General features: G+C 50.0%; 1 long non-coding RNA gene across 1 annotated transcript; it reads left to right on the top strand.

The window, feature by feature from the left end:
* Window positions 1-7,430: 7,430 nt before the first annotated feature.
* On the top strand, window positions 7,431-15,622 carry LOC126959729 (uncharacterized). Its single transcript, XR_007727636.1, has 4 exons — window positions 7,431-7,595; window positions 9,533-9,743; window positions 12,738-12,877; window positions 14,146-15,622. It is a non-coding gene; the product is annotated as an uncharacterized LOC126959729 (long non-coding RNA).
* Window positions 15,623-16,706: the final 1,084 nt, after the last annotated feature.

The following is a 16,706-nucleotide window of genomic DNA, read 5'->3' as shown; positions in this document are numbered from 1 at the left end:
AGCCGCGGCGGGCGCGGGCGGGGCGCGGGCGGGGCGGGCGGCGCGGGCGGGGCCGCCCCCGCCGCGGGCTGGCAGCGAGCGAGCGCGGGGCGGCGGGTGCGGGGCGCCGGGCTCGCGCTCACTCCCCCGTGCGGGGGCGGGGACCCCGGGGGGCGAGGGGCGGGGCGGGGCGGGGCAGGGGCGGGAGGCTGGGTCAGGCCAGTTTGTTTTTTTTTCTTTCCGGGGTGTTTGTTGGTTGGATTGTTTGGTTACAAACCGGCGGTGATGAGGCGGGTCCCGGCCCCCAGATTGTGATGTCTCAGGAGGCGGTGGGCCAGGTGACGCAACTGGAGGTGGGCCCGCGGCTCTCAGTACCTGGTCTAGGAGGCAACCCCTCCCTCCTGTCCGGAATAAGACGCCCCGTCGGCGGGTTCCGTGTCCCCTGCCCACTCTTGAGAGGCAACCCCCACTTGGAGGGACCAGGACCCGAGTCCTACCCATCCCCGAATCCTAGGAGCCCTACGGGGAGCGTCGAGGGCCTGGGTCGGGGGTTATACTAGTGTAGAGGTAAAGTTGTGGGAGTCTCCAAAGTGGGGGGCTGTGGGGGAAGGGCCTTCTTCGTTGGTTTAGATACCAGGAGCCTTTTCCGGTCCAGTGATGTGACTCCAGCTTCTAGGAAAGAGCAAGAAGCAGGCCAGCTCCTAAGAGCTGGGGTACGCTGTGGGGTCTCCGGCCACTGAGTCTCCAAGTGGCTGTCTCTGGGGTCACTTGAAATTACTGAAAATGCCAGGACAGGCCTTCCGGTCCCCTCCTTCCCCACCTCCACTGTTGAACTCTAGAGAATTCCAGGATCTTATCTTGTTTGGGGCCCACCATGTGGTTTACACTCCTTAAAAGTGAGACCCTCCAGTTACCGAATTTGCCCAGGGCTGAGGAATTACTTAGGAGCAGGAAGTCCCAGCCCCCTGCTCCCAGCTCAGCGCTTGGTCCCCTTCTGTGACAACTAAGGCCACAAAGACAATGGCTTTAAATATTCAGTGTTCCAAGAGGGGGGAAAAATGGACAGGGCTCACTGGGCGTTGAAACACATGGGCCTAGGTGCATCACTGCTCTGTTCACAGCGATGAATCTGGGAAACCCCGCTGCTCACTAATTACCCAGTAGCTATGGAGGTCCCCGTGAAGGACAGACCTGTGCCCTTGAGGCAGGGCCCCGAAGGAGGGTGAGTCTACCCTGAAGTCACCCATGGGGGCAGGGGCTTCGGGTAGCCATTAAACAAGGGAAGGAGATTTCTAAAGTGGACTCTAGAAAGGAGAAAGTCAGTTTGGGTTAAGGAACTGTGAATGGGGGTGGAGAGCAGCACAGGTCTCTAAAGGCTGGCCTTGGAGCTGAGCCCAGAAGGAGGAGAGGAACCACCACTGGGACAGCAGTTTGGGCGGGGGAAGGTGGCATCTGTGGAGACAGAAGTGGAGGCCCCATCAGGGGCTCCTGGGTGCTTGGGCTTCAGGCAGAAACTTCCTCCCCGCTGCCTTGATTCTTAATCTTGTGGTCATTTCACACTCCAGGGAGCAGGATCTCTTTCTGCGTGGTGTGGAGCCAGTATGGTAGTAGCAGCCAGGCTAATTTTGCCCCATCTGCTAGCCGTCTCCCTGTTTTTACACTTCAATTTATTTTCCATAATTGCTGTGGGGTGAAGTTGTGCTGAAAACCATTTTCTTTACAAAGCAAAGAGCTAAGAGAATCGGCGTTGTTCTCCATCATGAGGCAGGTCACAGGGAATCTGTCTTTAAGCGACGTGCCCTGTGGATGTTAGCTACGGGGATGGGCCATTTTTCATGATGCAAAGATGACTGATCTTGGGAATGGACAGCCACGTCATTTAGGGAACATTACCCAGGCAGCAACAGCTCCCTGGCAGGGACGGACTATGATCGCCATTGACTGAGCACCAACTCAGAGACGACTTTCAGCCTAAAGAACTTCTTTGCTTTGCAGTAAGGTGGAAAGAATTTTAGGTGTTTTTCAAAAAGCAATAGAAGCCAGTATTGAGCATGAGGCTGGCCTCTAAAAGGTACTTGAATATTCATTGAACTCGTGTGTCAATATCACCCCTGTCTCCTACAGTGTCTCTGGGCTCCTCAGTGGGTCACAAAAGTCATCTGTGATTGATCTGTGCCCCTCAATCCTGGCTGTACACTTTTTGAGCCAGCAGTGCTGAGCTGCCGCAGGTCCTGGCCACATCCAGTCACTTCCAGACCTTTGCTCAACTGTCCCCCTTGAAACGCCCTTCCCCTGCTCCCTGCACTTCCCCTTTACCTAGCTTACTCCTGCCTAATGATGTGCACCTCAGAGACTTCAACACCACTAGGCCCAGCTGGGTGCCTGTCTTGTACAATTCCCATAATATTAGGTACAATCACATAATATTCCATGAACTCTGCAATTCTGTTTCCCCATAATTGTGTTACTATAATTATGTTTACTTGAAGGTTTTCCCCAATAAATTGTGAAGTACATGAAAACAAGGACTGCTCTGTGTCTGGCACAGGGAGAGGTCTCAACATTAAATGGGTGGATGAATGAATGACTCTCACTATAGGCCTGAACCCAGAAAGCAGAGGACCAAAGTGAAAACACAATTGACCTTCATGTCCAAGGCCCCAGTACGCTCCTGGAAAGGTGATAAAGAAGAAGTTTGCTTATGTGCAGTAGGCAAAGCATCTGCTTTTGGGAACCAGGTATATAACAATCTATGATATGTCCCTTCCTCTGGGTGTGTACAGCCTCCTGGATCTGGAGTTCTGGCTGGGAAAGAAGGGTGTGTGACTTTCAGAAGGAATTAGGTATTTGGCATATTTCATGAATCAACAGTCCTCTTTTTCTTTTGCACTTTTTTTGGGGGAAGGAGAAGTATTCTGCCTGAAGGCTTGGCTTCCTGGGAGTTTCCAGAAACTGGAGATTATAGAAGTTGACCAATCCTGCTAGAATCCTTGTCATTGTCTAAAACTGATTTCTGCTGAGGGAAGGGACTTGAAGTCAGAGAATTGTAGAGAATCCCCGAAATGAACCTTAAAGATCACTAAGTCTAACATCTCTTCCCATGTGAGGGCTTCTAAAACATGGTCCAGACAGGTCCAGATTCCCTGCAACCTGTCTCATGATGGATGGCCAAATGGTCTTCCTGCCTCTGCTTATGGGAACTGATGAATTCTGGCAGGAAACCCAGGTAGAGGTTTGCATCTCCTCATCCCAGACCCACTTTGAGGAAGAATAGGACAGTGAAGATGGCCCCAGTGCACCCTCCCAGCCACTTCCAGGAGAGGAGTGTGTTGGGGGCTTTGGCAAGGGGGATGCTGCCTTCTCTGGTCACGGCCCCAAGCCCTCACATGTGCGCAACCCTTTAGGGTCTGGACAGCCCTTAGCTAGTGTTCATTTGGTCTTTGCAGTGACTTCATGAGGCCAAGGAGGCAGGGATCAGTTTTAGGTGGGGCTTAAAGCTACTAAGTAACCCGCCCAAGATCACAAAACAAGGCAAAATCAGTCTTTGTCCTGTAGCTCTTACTCCTACCCGCATCTCTCCCAAATATCACTGCATAAAGGTTCCTGCTGTGGGCCAGACTGATGCTTAGCAAGTGGTATTAGTCATATGTTTATGTTGTGTTTTTTTAACGTCTTAACTCCTTCAAATCAGAATGCTCACCAGCATATAAAAATCTCTAGAAATTTCAAATTAATCCGATTAAGTGATTATAGTGGATCCTAGCTAGACTGACCAATGATTATCCTTCAAATGGACCAAAAACATCTCCTGGGCAGGGGGCTTGCATTATGATGTCACCAGGCTGCACTATATCATAAAGATCCCCTGGAATCATTGGTCACCTAGGGTCTGGCCCCGTGCTAGCACCCAACTGTGAACAAGACCCAGAATCCACCTGTGAGGAGGGAGTCCAGCTCTCTACAGTGTAGCCTGGCTCTGCAGTTTAACCCTTATGGAAAGGACATCAAGGAGCCTTTGGAGGACTTAAACAGGAATCAGATTGTCCCTTTGGTTGTGGTGTGGAGAAGTGATCAGAGGAGTGAGGCAGGCTGTCAGGTGGCCCTGCTGGCCTTGGTGATGTGGGTGTCAGGCAGTGGCAGCCTTTGCCAGAGGGGGTGGTCATGAAGATGGATTCTCTAGCTGTTCAGACAGTGGAATCAGCAGTACCTGGCGGCTGGCTGAGGAATTTGGCAACGCCCTGTCCATACGCTTTTGCTTCTAGGACTTCTGTATGTCTGTTACACCCACTATACTGCACACTCCTCAAGAATGCCTTGCAAGCAGACCTGTCTAATTCATCTGTGCAACGCCAGAGCCCAGTACTGTGCTGAGCACATAGTAGGAGCTCAGTAAATGTTAGTTGCATACATGAATAAACAAATATTTAAACTTCACCAAGCAGTAACTCCTAATGCTCATTGAGTGCCAAGCTCCTCAAGAGAGCCAGGGTCTCATCTGTGTCTTGGGAGTGCTGGCCGTCAGCCTGTCTGCCGAGGTTTTCCTGCTAAACTTTTCTCACCCATTGCCACCTACCTCCAGGAATCCTGTGGGATATAATGCAAAGGCTGGTAGCAGAGAGAGTGCTGAGACGTAGAAAGAATCCAGGCTCGGCCGGGTGCGGTGGCTCATGCCTGTAATCCCAGCACTTTGGGAGGCTGAGGCGGGCAGATCACGAGGTCAAGAGATGGAGACCAGCCTGGCCAACATGGTGAAACCCTGTCTCTACTAAAAATAAAAAAATTAGCTGAATGTGGTCGCGCCTGTAGTCCCAGCTACTTGGGAGGCTGAGGCAGGAGAATCACTTGAACCTGGGAGGCAGAGGTTGCAGTGAGCCGAGATTGCGTCACTGTACTCCAGCCTGGCGACAGAGCGAAGACTGTCTCAAAAGAGAAGAGAAGAGACAAAAGAGAAGAGAAGAGAAAGAGAAAGAGAAAGAGAAACAGAAAGAAAGAGAAAGAGAAAGAATCCAGGCTCAGGCAAAAGGATAGTGGGTGTGGCGCAGTAGACAGCAGACAGAAGTGGCTACTCACAAGCTGTGTGACCTTGGGCAAGTTCCTAATTTCTTCTGGCCTCTGTGCGCTCGTCTGTAAAATGGGGCCCAGTGTCCCTACCTGGAAGGATTGTGTGAGATCAAAGATGTGCATACAGAGAAGAGATGTTTCAGTGAGGCTCTTCGGTAAGATTCAGATCATTTCCATGGTTCAGAGTGAACAACATTCAGAAGAAAAACTTCCCCTGAACTTGGGAGATTACCTGTAAGTAAAAGATGAATATAGTCTCTGAGATTTTATTAATTTTTTGGGTGTGTGTAGGTGTTGGTGGGTGGTTAAAAAAATCCTGCTTCCCTAAGTAGACAGCACCGGATGCCCCAATTTCCACAAATAAAACCCTTCATTTCTCCCAGGTTTGAACAGTCAAAGGCTGCTTCCCTAGAGACAGGTTTGCTAATTTTTTTTTTTTTTTTTTGCAGACATTAGAACACTATTTAAAGAGTATACATCTCCCAGTGAAGCAAATGATAAACTTTCCCACCTACAAAGTGTGAGATATTGGCAATGTAAAGATGTGAAGAGAGATAGGATACTATGGAGGGAGAGAAAGCACTGTATATGAGGTATTTGCAACAGCATTGCAGATTTATATATATATATATATATATATATGTAATTTTTTAACATTTGGAATCAAAAGCAAACTTTATTGCTGATAGTCCCAGGAAGCTCACGCCTATAATCCCAGCACTTTGGGAGGCCAAGGAGGGTGGATCACCTGAAGTCAGGAGTTTGAGACCAGCCTGGCCAACATGGCAAAACCTCATCTCTACTAAAAATACAAAAATTAGGCAGGCATGGTGGTGAACACCTGTAATCCTGGCTACTCGGAAGGCTGAGGCAGGAGAATTGCTTGAGCCCAGAAGGCAGAAGTTGCAGAGAGCCAAGATCATGCCACTGCACTCCAGCCTGGGTGACAGAGCAAGACTCCATCTCTAAATAAATAAATAAATAGTAAAGTGTGGCACAGATAAAATCCTTGAGCCAGCGCTTCGAGCTGACATTCCTTGCATGGACAACTCAATTACAACAAATTTGTTGTGCATCTATTAACTTACTGTGCGGCTGACATTGACCAAGAACTCACTGTTTTCCAAGGATTGAGTCAAGCGCTTTGTATGTATTATCTCATTTAATGCTCTCAACAACTCTTCCGAGGAGGTACTGTTATCATCCTGATTTTATTGATGAGGAAACTAAGGACAAAAAAGTTTAGTAATGTCCCAAAGGTCACATAAGTCATTAGGTTAGCCAAGAAGGAACTGGAGTCCAGATGTTTTGCAGAAACCAAGTCTGATCTTTCTGCTCTGCAGCGGCAGCCTTTGAGGAGAATAGTTCGAGTTAGAAAGTCACTAAGAAATACTTTCAGTCAATTGTTGGTCTTAGGTAAACAAGAACGCAAGGGGCAAGTTTTCCCTGTTAGGCCAGGAGCCAAAAGTCTCTCCATTGCCCTCTGCAGAAAGGTTTCTTCTGTGCGAAATGCTGGGGGCATTTCTGCCTCTGACCCCTGAGCATCCCAAACACTGTGGCTATGCTGGAAAAGTATGTATGTTTCCTGCTGTTCAAATTGATTTCAACGTGTAAATTCTAAAACAAAGCAAAAAAGAAAAGAAAAGAAAAGCCTTTATCCAACCCAGCAGAAAGTCCAAATCCATCCTTGGTAGCCAATGTCATCCCAAGAGGACTCCACCAACCCTTCCCTTCCCACAGGGGCATGTTGCTCCTCACATGAAACAGGAGAATCTCATTTCTCCTCCCTTGAAACTGGGCTGTGATGCAAGACAGGTGAGCCCCAGAATTGGGGCTTAGCTCGGGAGGGTTCTTGGCTTCATCTGGGAAAGAATACAAGGGTGAGCTGGTGGTGGTAAACAGAAACTTTTACTGAAGCAGCAGCATACAACAGCAGCAGCAAAGGCATTGCTCCTTGCAGAGCAGGGCTACCCCATGGGCAGCGTACCCAGAATAGTAGCTCAGAGCAGTTCTGCAGTTGCATTTATACTCACTTTTAATTATATTGCAAATTAAGGGGCAGTTTATGCAGAAATTTCTAGGAAAAGGGTGGTAACCTCTGGATTGCTGGGTCATTGCCATGGAAGGGGGTGGTAACCTTCAGGTGTTGCCATAGCAATGGTAAACTCACATGGCACACTGGTGGGGTGTCTTATGGGGAAGTGCTTCTGTCCCAACCTGTTTCAGCCAGTCCAGTATCTGAGTCCAGTTTGGTCCAGTATCTGAGCCCCACCTTCAGAGTCGAGTCCTGCTTCCTACCTCAGCTGGACTTAATGACTTGCTTGGCTAAGAGAATGTAGTGGATGCAATATTTGGGAGCCCCTGAGGCTGGGTCATAAGAAGCCTTGCAGTGTCTGTCCTAGCCTCTTAGAACACTCGCTCTGGTCACAGGCTTCTTCCATTTAATAAATCCGAGAGTGCCACGCTATGAGGAAGCCCAGTCAGCTGCATATGGGGTGACATAGGTCCCACCAGCCCCCAACTGCTTCAGCCATCTCAGCCCAGGAGCCAAGCAGGTAAGTGAAACAACCACCTCAGGCAAGAGCTCATCTTCAGCCCAGCTGAGCTTTTGGCCTGGCTACAGCCCCAGCTATCACCTGACTGCAACAGCATGAGAGATTCCATACAACAATTTCCCAGCAGAACTCAGTCAACCCCCAAAATCCTTGGAGAAAATTCGTTACTTAGTTTTAAGCTGCTCAGCTCTGTTATGCAGTACTAGCTAACTAGAGCACAATCCTTTCCTCTCCATCTCCACGGCGCTCTGGTCCAGGTCATGGTCACCTCTCCCTTAGTTTCCCTCCACCACCACCTGCCTGTTTCCTTGTTCCCTATGGTGGTCCCCAACCTCACTCCCCAGGGTGATCTTAAAATGTCATCGGAGCATGTCACTCCCTGGCCTCCCTCTGCACATCTCATGAAAATCAGCCTCTTTGCCATGTTCACAGTGCTTGAGAAAGTTTGACCCCGCCTCTCATTGGTTCCCCCCTCCTCTTTCAAGCCACCTGTTCCCTTCAGTTCCTCTAAAGAGCTGCTTTATGTGCAAACCATATGACCCAAGAATTTCACTGGTAGTCTGCACTCACCAGAAGTGTACAAATATCAGCCAGGCATGGTGGCTCATGCCTGTTAATCCCAGCACTTTGGGAGGCCGAGGTGGGTGGATCATTTGAGGTCAGGAGTTCGAGACCAGCCTGGCCAACATGGCAAAACCCCGTCTCTATTAAAAATACAAAAATTAGCTGCGTGTCATGGTGCAGGCCTGTAATCCCAGCTACTTGGGAGGCTGAGGCAGGAGGATCGCTTGAACCTGGGAGGTTGAGGTTGCAGTGAGCCGAGATCACGCCACTGCACTCTAGCCTGGGCGACAGAGCATGACTCCATCTCAAAAAAAAAAAAAAAAAAAAAAAAAAACGTGTACAAATATATTCCTTGAAATATGTGTTCAGGAGTATTCATGGCAGTGTTATTCTCCATAACCAACACAGCCCAAAGATCCATCAGGAGGAGGATGGATAAATAATGGAATACAATTTATCAAGAGGAGGAGAGAACAACACGAATGAGTCTCACAACCCTAACGTGGGGTGAAAGCAGCCAGATACAAAATAGTGCACAGTGCAGAGTCCTGTTGAAAAAGTGCTCAAAAACACACAATCCATGATGAGAAAAGTCAGGATAGTGGTTAGCCTTGGAGGGAGGTGGGAAATGGGAAGGAGCTTAAGGAGTGCCTCTGCGGTGCTGGTCATGCTTTGTTTCTCATATGGATCTGGTTGTACAAGTGTGTTATTCTCTAGGGGGTAGTTCGCCAATTGTACATTTTCTGGCTGGATGTTCAATAAAGTGTTTTTTTTTTTTTTTTTTTTTTTTTTAAAGTGCTGTCCTACCTCCTTCCAAATGACTTTCCTACGCACACCTTCGACATTCTTCCACCTGGAATTTACTGCTTTCTCTTAGTCTTCTTCTGGTTGTTTAGATCTAGCTCAGCCGTCCCCTCCTTGGGGAACCCTTCCTCTGTTGCATCAGTTAGCCTTGGCAGTGGGGCAAACATACCTGCAAGCAAAGCACAGTGGCTCAAAGCAGTCTCATTAATTAGCTCTTGATTCTGTGCTTGGCAGTTTGGATGGTTCTTACGCTGCTGGGGAGGATGATGTGGGCCAGTTTTGAGGAAGCAAGGCATGAAGAAAGAGAATCCCGCTTCAGTGCCCATCTGGAAAGCTTCATTCGTGCTAATCTGATTTAGTGCTTCATGAAATTGTGTTTTATAAATGCATAAACAAAGAATTGATAAGATTTGTTCTATAATCCAAGCCGAACACACATGTCCGTTACTGTGCTGGGAGCTGGGGACAGATTGATGGAGAAGATTAATGCAGGAGGCGGATACGGGTTCATTTGTACATTTTTTATTCCTTTATTTGTGCATTCATTTCACCAACCAACTTTAATGTAGGGCCTACCAAGTGCCAGGCAGCATTCCAAGCCCTGGAATCCAGTGATGAACACGACAGACAAGATTCCTGCCCCCAAGGAGCTGCACCTTATGAAGTCCGGCGATGAAGGAGACAGAAAATAAACAGAGGAAAACATACAACATGCCAGCTGGTGAGAAGTGCTAACAAAAAAAGACACAACTACGTCCGCAGAGTATGAGATGTATATAGGTATGTAGAGTTCAGTTCTACTGGGGCAGAGGGCAGGAAAACGTTGTAAAAATAAGTACCGTGTTTTGCTTTTAGTAGAAGCCTTGTCAGGGGCTTCATGTGCATTTTTCCTAACCTGTGCCACAAACCATGAGGTAGACATCATTTTCCTACTTTGTTGATGGGGAAACTGATGTTCAGAGAAATTGAGTCACTTGTCCAAGGTCACACAGCAGGGTGAGGGTGGCCTCACACTGGTGTGTCCCAAAGGGCATCCGCCGTCCAGTGTTGTGCTGTTGGTAGAGGTGATGAGGCCTGATGAAGCCAGGAAAGATAAGTGGATGTTTACCTGGTGGGCAATGGCCAAGGGAAGTGAAGGGAGCCCGGTGAGCAAAGCTGCTGGGTGTGAAACTGCCTGGTGTGGTCCAGGAGCTCAGTGTAGCCTGGGGCAAGCATGTGAGCTGGAAGGGAAGGGTGGAGGGCCGAATCCAGAGGGAGAGTGGGTTCTTGGTGATGGAGCCACGGCAGGTGCAAGGCTGGGGAGGGACACTTGTAGGCTCCCATTGAAACTCAGCCATCTAGAGCCTGTTTTCCCATAGGCCTCTAGCTCCTGAGCTGCGGGAAGAAGGCTGTATGTTGTTCAGAGCACAGGCTCTTCAATCAGACGGCACAGCCTGGGTACGTGGTGGGCTTAGCAATTTGCGCTTGTGAGATACAATGAGATTTCTCAGCAAATTCTGCGTCTCGGCTTTGGCTTCGTCTGTGTTTGAGTCTCCATCTCATGCAGCTAGCTTATCATAGATCAGTACATTCACATTATTTATATGATCGTTTACAAAAACAACAGCCCGGGTTCAAATCCCGGCTCCACCACTTCCTCCCTGTGAGGCCCTGGGGATGCAACACATCCACTTGGTACCTCTTGTAAAATGAAGGTGGCAGTGACTTTTATTATTTATTTATTTATTTTTAGACAGAGTCTCACTCTGTCACTCCGGCTGGAGTACCGTGGTATGATCTCAGCTCACTGCAACCTCCACCTCCCAAGTTCAAGTGATTCTCATGTCTCAGCCTCCTGAGTAGCTGGGATCACAGGCATGTGCTACCACACCCGGCTAATTTTTTGTATTTTTAGTAGCAACAGGGTTTCGCCATGTTGGCTAGGCTGGTCTCGAACTCCTGTCCTTAAGCAATCTGCTCGCCTCAGCCTCCCAAAGTGCTGGGATTACAGGCATGAGCCACCACGCCCAGATAGCAGTGATTTTTCATGAAGTAATACATACATGATGTCGAGAATTTCCTGGCACAGAGTAGGCACGCAGCAAGGACCATGCACTGTCCTTGGGGGCATCTGACCAGACCCTGCAGGCCAGTGTCACTCCCAGGCAAGTGCAAGCGTTTTCTGAAGGCAACATCGCTAGTGAAGGCAGGACCCTGGAGAGGGCAGGATCCCCGGTGAAGGCAGGTCCTGAGGTTTCCAGTGAACTCAGTGCCTTCTATTCAGTGGGCAGCTGCTGGCCCAGATGGAGCCGGGGGGATTCTTGAGCTTGGTTCACAAAGAGAGGAGGATACTGCATGATATTGGGAGCCAACCACATTTTTTTTGTACAGCTCATTTCACCAATGAAAAGGCACTGGCAACATCTCCTATGCTGATTAGCCACAGCCTCCGGTGCCAATTTAGCAAAGCCATGATTGACCAGATCCGAGGCTCACTGCCCTGTGGAGCTGCTTCCTAATTATGTTACTTCAAGCGCCCGTCCCCAGGATGTACCTACCAGCACCCGTCCCCAGGATGTACCTACCAGCACACTCATGTACATCAAGCAGTGTAGACGGAGGTGCAGTTCTGAAGATAGTCACCGATATGTGGCAAATACCTATTGTGAGATCCATCACCTGCTGGGTGGGTCTGCTCCCTCTACCACTCCCCTCCCTCCTGCGCCTGGATTGAGGAACTGGCCCCTCGCTAATTAGTCTAATCCCCTTCAGTTGGTCACAAGCCCTGTGGAGGTGGGAAGGAGGCAGGGCTGGGAAGGCAGTGAGGAAGGACAGGATGAGACTGCAGGGACAGCAGGAGACTCAGTCTGGAGTTCGGGCTGCCCTAATTTGCTGCGTGGCCTTGGAAGCCGCTTCCCCTTTTGAGAATGGGCTCATCTCTTTTCTAAAGAAGACATTCCGTGGGAGAGATGGTGCCATGGAGGTGTCACCTGGAGGCTGCAGGCCTGCCCTAGGGCCCAGTCATTCTGGAAGAAGCCCTTGCGGGCTAGGAGATGACAGGCTCTGCCTCTGGCCTTTTGGCTGCCTTCTGTCTGCCACTGCCCAGAGGTCAGAATCCTGGGTGCTCTGGCACGGGCATCCACTCTCACCAAGACAGAGAGGATGGAGCCCCTTCCTTCAGGGCCTTGAGGCCTCACCACAGGCATTGCAGTCTGGGGACTATTGAACCAGACTGACTCTGGTCCTAGAGGGTGACCGTGGACATCCAGCCTCCCTGAACCTGAGTTCTCATCAATGGGATGGAAAGATCGATATGCCTGTCCTAGATTTCTCAAAGGGCCGGTGCGGAACTCAGTTGAGAGGCGCATGTGCAGGACAGCTTGGGCAGCAATAGGCGGGGGTGTGGGGAGCTGCCTGAGCCAGGCAGATGCTCAGGAGGAAGGGGTCGAGGGGAAGCTGTTGGGAGTGGGGAGAGACCCTTGAGATGCACGTGGAAGGAACCCAGGGCTGAGCCAGCAGAGGAAAGAGGGTGGGAGCGTAGCCAGGTGGGAGGGCAGGAGGAGCCAAGATATGGAGGCTAAAAGCAGCACAGTGGGCTTGGGGGATGCTCAGGGCACCCGCTACCCAGAGAGGTTCCAGTTAGTCCTCTGCCTAAGAAGTGACCCCATTGTTCCAGGACTCCTTCCCTCCTTTTGTCCTGCCCTCTTTCCTCCCTTCCTCCCTATTTCTCCCTCTGCCCTCCCTGTCTTCTTTTTCTTTTTTTTTTCCTTCTCTCCTTCCTGCTTCCTTCACCAGTAGTTACTGGTACCCACTATGTAGCAGCCACTGTGCTTGGCGCGGACGGACACACATCAGCCCCCGCCCGCATGGTGGAACAGGGATAAGGGAGAGAAAGACAACAAACCACTCAGTGTACAAATAGTCAACTACAGTGGGTAAGTGCCCTGGAGAGAAACTTCAGGGAGTGGTGAGAATATCTAACAGGGAAACTGTTCTCTGTATGGGGTGTGGGTGGGGCAGGGTGGTAGACTGTTTCCAAAGACATGGCCTCAGTAACTCCTCTCGGCCAAGGTAGGGTTCCTTTCTTCACCTCTTGATTCTGAGCTTGGCCATGACTTGCTCTGGCCAATGGACATTAGCAAACATGGCAGAGGCAGAGGCTTAAAAAGTGCTCGTGCATTCAGACTTTTGCCCTCTTTTGTGGCACTTGGAACTCTGAGACATTGATGGGACATTGATGGGAGGAACCCAAGCTAGCCTCCTCGAGAGGCCACACGGAGGAGAACCAAGCTGCCCCTAGCAACAGGACACTAACTGGCACACACATGAGGCCATCCTAGATTATCTAGCCCAGCCAACGCAGAGGCGTGAGTCCGTGTCTTCCTCCCTGACAGCATCAGTGAATCTTAGGGAAAGAGCACTGGCAGAAGCTCTGCAGCCGAGAGGGTTGGGCCTCCACTCAAACATCCAGCTTCTCTTTGTTTTCACAACTTGCAATGTTGCATGCACTGAAGTTTGCTTGGTTGCTGAAAATGCACACAGTCATGAAATCACTCATTATGGTACATCATGTCGGTGGAATTTGTGGTTAAGGGAGGGATCGTCGTCTTCACAGAGGCTTTAGATGGGCTTTAGCTCCAGAAAAATCTGTAACCCCTGCCTTCACCTGACCCACAGCCACAGCCCTGTACAAATGGACAGGTTCTGCTTGCCCTGGGATCTCTCTGCTGGGAGGATCCTGGGCCCTGTGAAGTGATGGAGGTCAGCACTCAGTAGCAAAGGCTGGCTCCTCCCACACACCAGTGCCTGATTTGGGGAGGAAGGGAATGCAGACCTTCTGAGAAAGGGTGACCTTTGCAGCTAGGCCATGTGGCCAGACTTTGGTAACACCTCTCTATTAAAATTGATGTTCCTCCTAATCAGCAGTGATGGGGAGATTGTTTCTTAAATGCTGCTAAATGCAGTGCCGGGTACCAGGCGAGAAGGCAGGGGTCTCGCTAATTCTCCTCCGTGATGTTCTCCAGCCGGAAAAGAATTCTGGCAGCCCCTACCTGTGAGAAGGGCTTGTTTCCCGAGGTGGGTTGACAAGCATCTGGAAACTAAGATTCTCTGCACATTGCCTGTAATTTCCCTTTGGTTTTATATGTCCTCCAGCCCTCAGAACCATTCTTCTTCTTATTATTATTTTTATTTTTAAGAAAAGCAAAGATTAAATCCTCATACCTCTCTGGCAGAGTGGAGGTGACCACATTCCAGCATCTGGTGCCCTGTTTGCCCCAAACATGACTTCAAGTGAATCCACATAATACTCTTCCAGAGGGAAAGCAGAACCATCTTCAGGGCTTAGGGAGCAAGAAACACAGCGAGGAGTTCCACAGGAGGCCCACGCGGAGGGATGCGGCACCCCCGGTGGACTCTAGGGGACGCTCACTTGGAACGTGCATCACCCAGAACTGTGTCTGCCACCATGACTTCAGAGCAGCACAGACCTGAGGTGGATCCAGCAATGCCCACAACTGTCCAACAATTTGATTTTTCCAAGGCTCAGTTTCCATGTGGAAAATGGACTGGCTCTGAGTATTAAATGAGAATGAATGTCCATATGTCTCACTCCTTTCTTCATGAAAGGAAGACACCTCTGGGACTCAGACAAACATCCAATAGCATCTAGTCTTTATTCAGTCCTAACTGCATGACAATACAACTAGTGTAACAGTCATCAACATAAGGGATGCTCTCAGTATCGCTCGATGCCCTGTGCGCTATCACTAACAACAACTGCTGTTCAATAGCCACGGTGTGCATCAAATCTACACCACTCCTGCAAGGTATCACTGTCTCCATTTCACAGATAAGAAAACTGAGCCCCCAGAAGGAAAAGTGTAGATGTGTTGGTATTTTCCTGCCCAACGTTGATTCCCATTCCTTCTGATCATGGTACCCTGACCTCTTTTGGGGGAATTGCCTCTTCCCTGTGATGGGCTGACTGGTGGGATTATCAGTCAAGGTGCCCACCTCCTTTAGCTATCCCCGTCTCTCTCAGTCTCTGGAGTTTCTGTTTCAAGCATAAGGACAGAAGCATTAGAAATGACTGAAGTTGATTTACCCCAGGAGGGGCGTGGGGTCGTGTCCTGAGAAGATGCTCTTGTGGGACCCTGCTTCTTGGACTCCTTGGATCCCAGCCCCAACCCCACCCCGCAGACAGCCTTATTCTGCCTTCAGAGTCTGGTCCTTTGCTTTCCTTTAAATTCCGAGACCCTCTTGGGCCTGCCCTTTCCCATGTAGGTTACAGCCAGATTGGTTTCTGTTGCTTGCATCCCTCAAACTCTGCCTGACACAAGAAGTGACTCCTCCAGGGTCATCCAGCCCAAGAGTGACATAGTCAGAGGAAGCCCTCTGTCACCAGGCTCCCAAGCCAGTGCTCTCTCCATCATGCCATGTGGCTGGCCTTGAGGTGGTCCTGACTTAGGGAGAGCTTTCTGAGATGGGGGCGGGAAAGCAGATTACCATCAAAGACCTGGTGATGGAAAGACACATGGCATGGCCTCATGGTCATGGAGCCCACATGGAGGCCAACGTGCTGGAGGAGAGCTTTGAAGGCATCCATGGAAGCAGATGACGGGAGCCTGAAAGCCATGTGTGGCCACACACCTGCTTCTGACATAATTAATGAGACACCTTTATTGTTCCTGTCAGTGAGCTTCTTTGCTATCCAAGCCCTCAGTTCATCATATATTTTTTAAAGCAAAAATGGAGGCCTTCCTGAAATAGGCTTCCTCATTTTGCTGCAGTACCGACCTTCTGTGAGGGTGAGTTGACACCATCTCAGGACGATGCACTAGACCCCCAGTGATTAATGGCACGAGAGACAGCAGTGTTTACTTTTTTTTTTTACTGACACCTTGAAAAGTAAGGGCCCCTGTCAGACTACTGAGCAAGTAGTTAGCCTTGGAACTTTACTAACGGCAACCATAATTTCATGACTTATTTCACCGTGCCATCTTGTGTGATTCTAGTTTGTATGATTTCCTCACTTTTCAGAGGTGGAATCTGAGCCTCAGAGGCTAAGTAACTTGTTTAAGGTCACACAGCTTGTAAGCAGAGACAGAGATAAGATCCCTGAGGTTACTGAAGTTATTGAAGGAATAACTTGCTCCTTTGCCATGCCCTCCCCTCCTCCCTGGTACCTGCCAGAATTCTCATCTGCACCCTGGATTCCTCTGGGAGTCACTGGCTGCCCATCTTCCTTGGAACCGGCTCCTCTAGGTTGCTGCCAGGACAGGGCAGTGAGTGGGGCTTCAAACACCAGCAGGGCCCTTCAGCTTGGCTCAGGGTCCTGCCTCCTGCCAACGTGCCTTTGCTTTGTTCTCATGACCAAAGTGAGAGCTGTCCTTGGCACACTGTTTACAGCTGTGCCTCTCTGGTCAAGATCCAGGAGTAGAGGGTTGATGCCCATCCCTACCATGGCACAGCTTCAGCTAATGTGAGCCAGAGCTCATGAGCCCACGACTCCTCTCCCTGCCGGTCTCTAGAGATCATGAGTCCATGGCTCTTCTCTCCGCTGGACTCTGGAGCTTGTAAGCCTCTGGCTCTTCTCCCTGCTGATCTCTGGAGCCCATGAGCCCATGGCCCTCCTCCCGGCTGGTCTGTGCTCTCCTCCCTGCTGACCTCTGGAGCCCATGAGCCCACGATTCTTCTCCCTGCTGGTCTCTGGAGCCCATGAGCCCATGGCCCTCCTCCCTGCTGGTCTCTGCTCTTCTCCCT

The sequence above is a fragment of the Macaca thibetana genome, chromosome 7 (assembly GCF_024542745.1).
Source record: "Macaca thibetana thibetana isolate TM-01 chromosome 7, ASM2454274v1, whole genome shotgun sequence".
Taxonomy (NCBI): domain Eukaryota; kingdom Metazoa; phylum Chordata; class Mammalia; order Primates; family Cercopithecidae; genus Macaca; species Macaca thibetana.
This window is presented reverse-complemented; position numbering and strand designations above follow the sequence as displayed.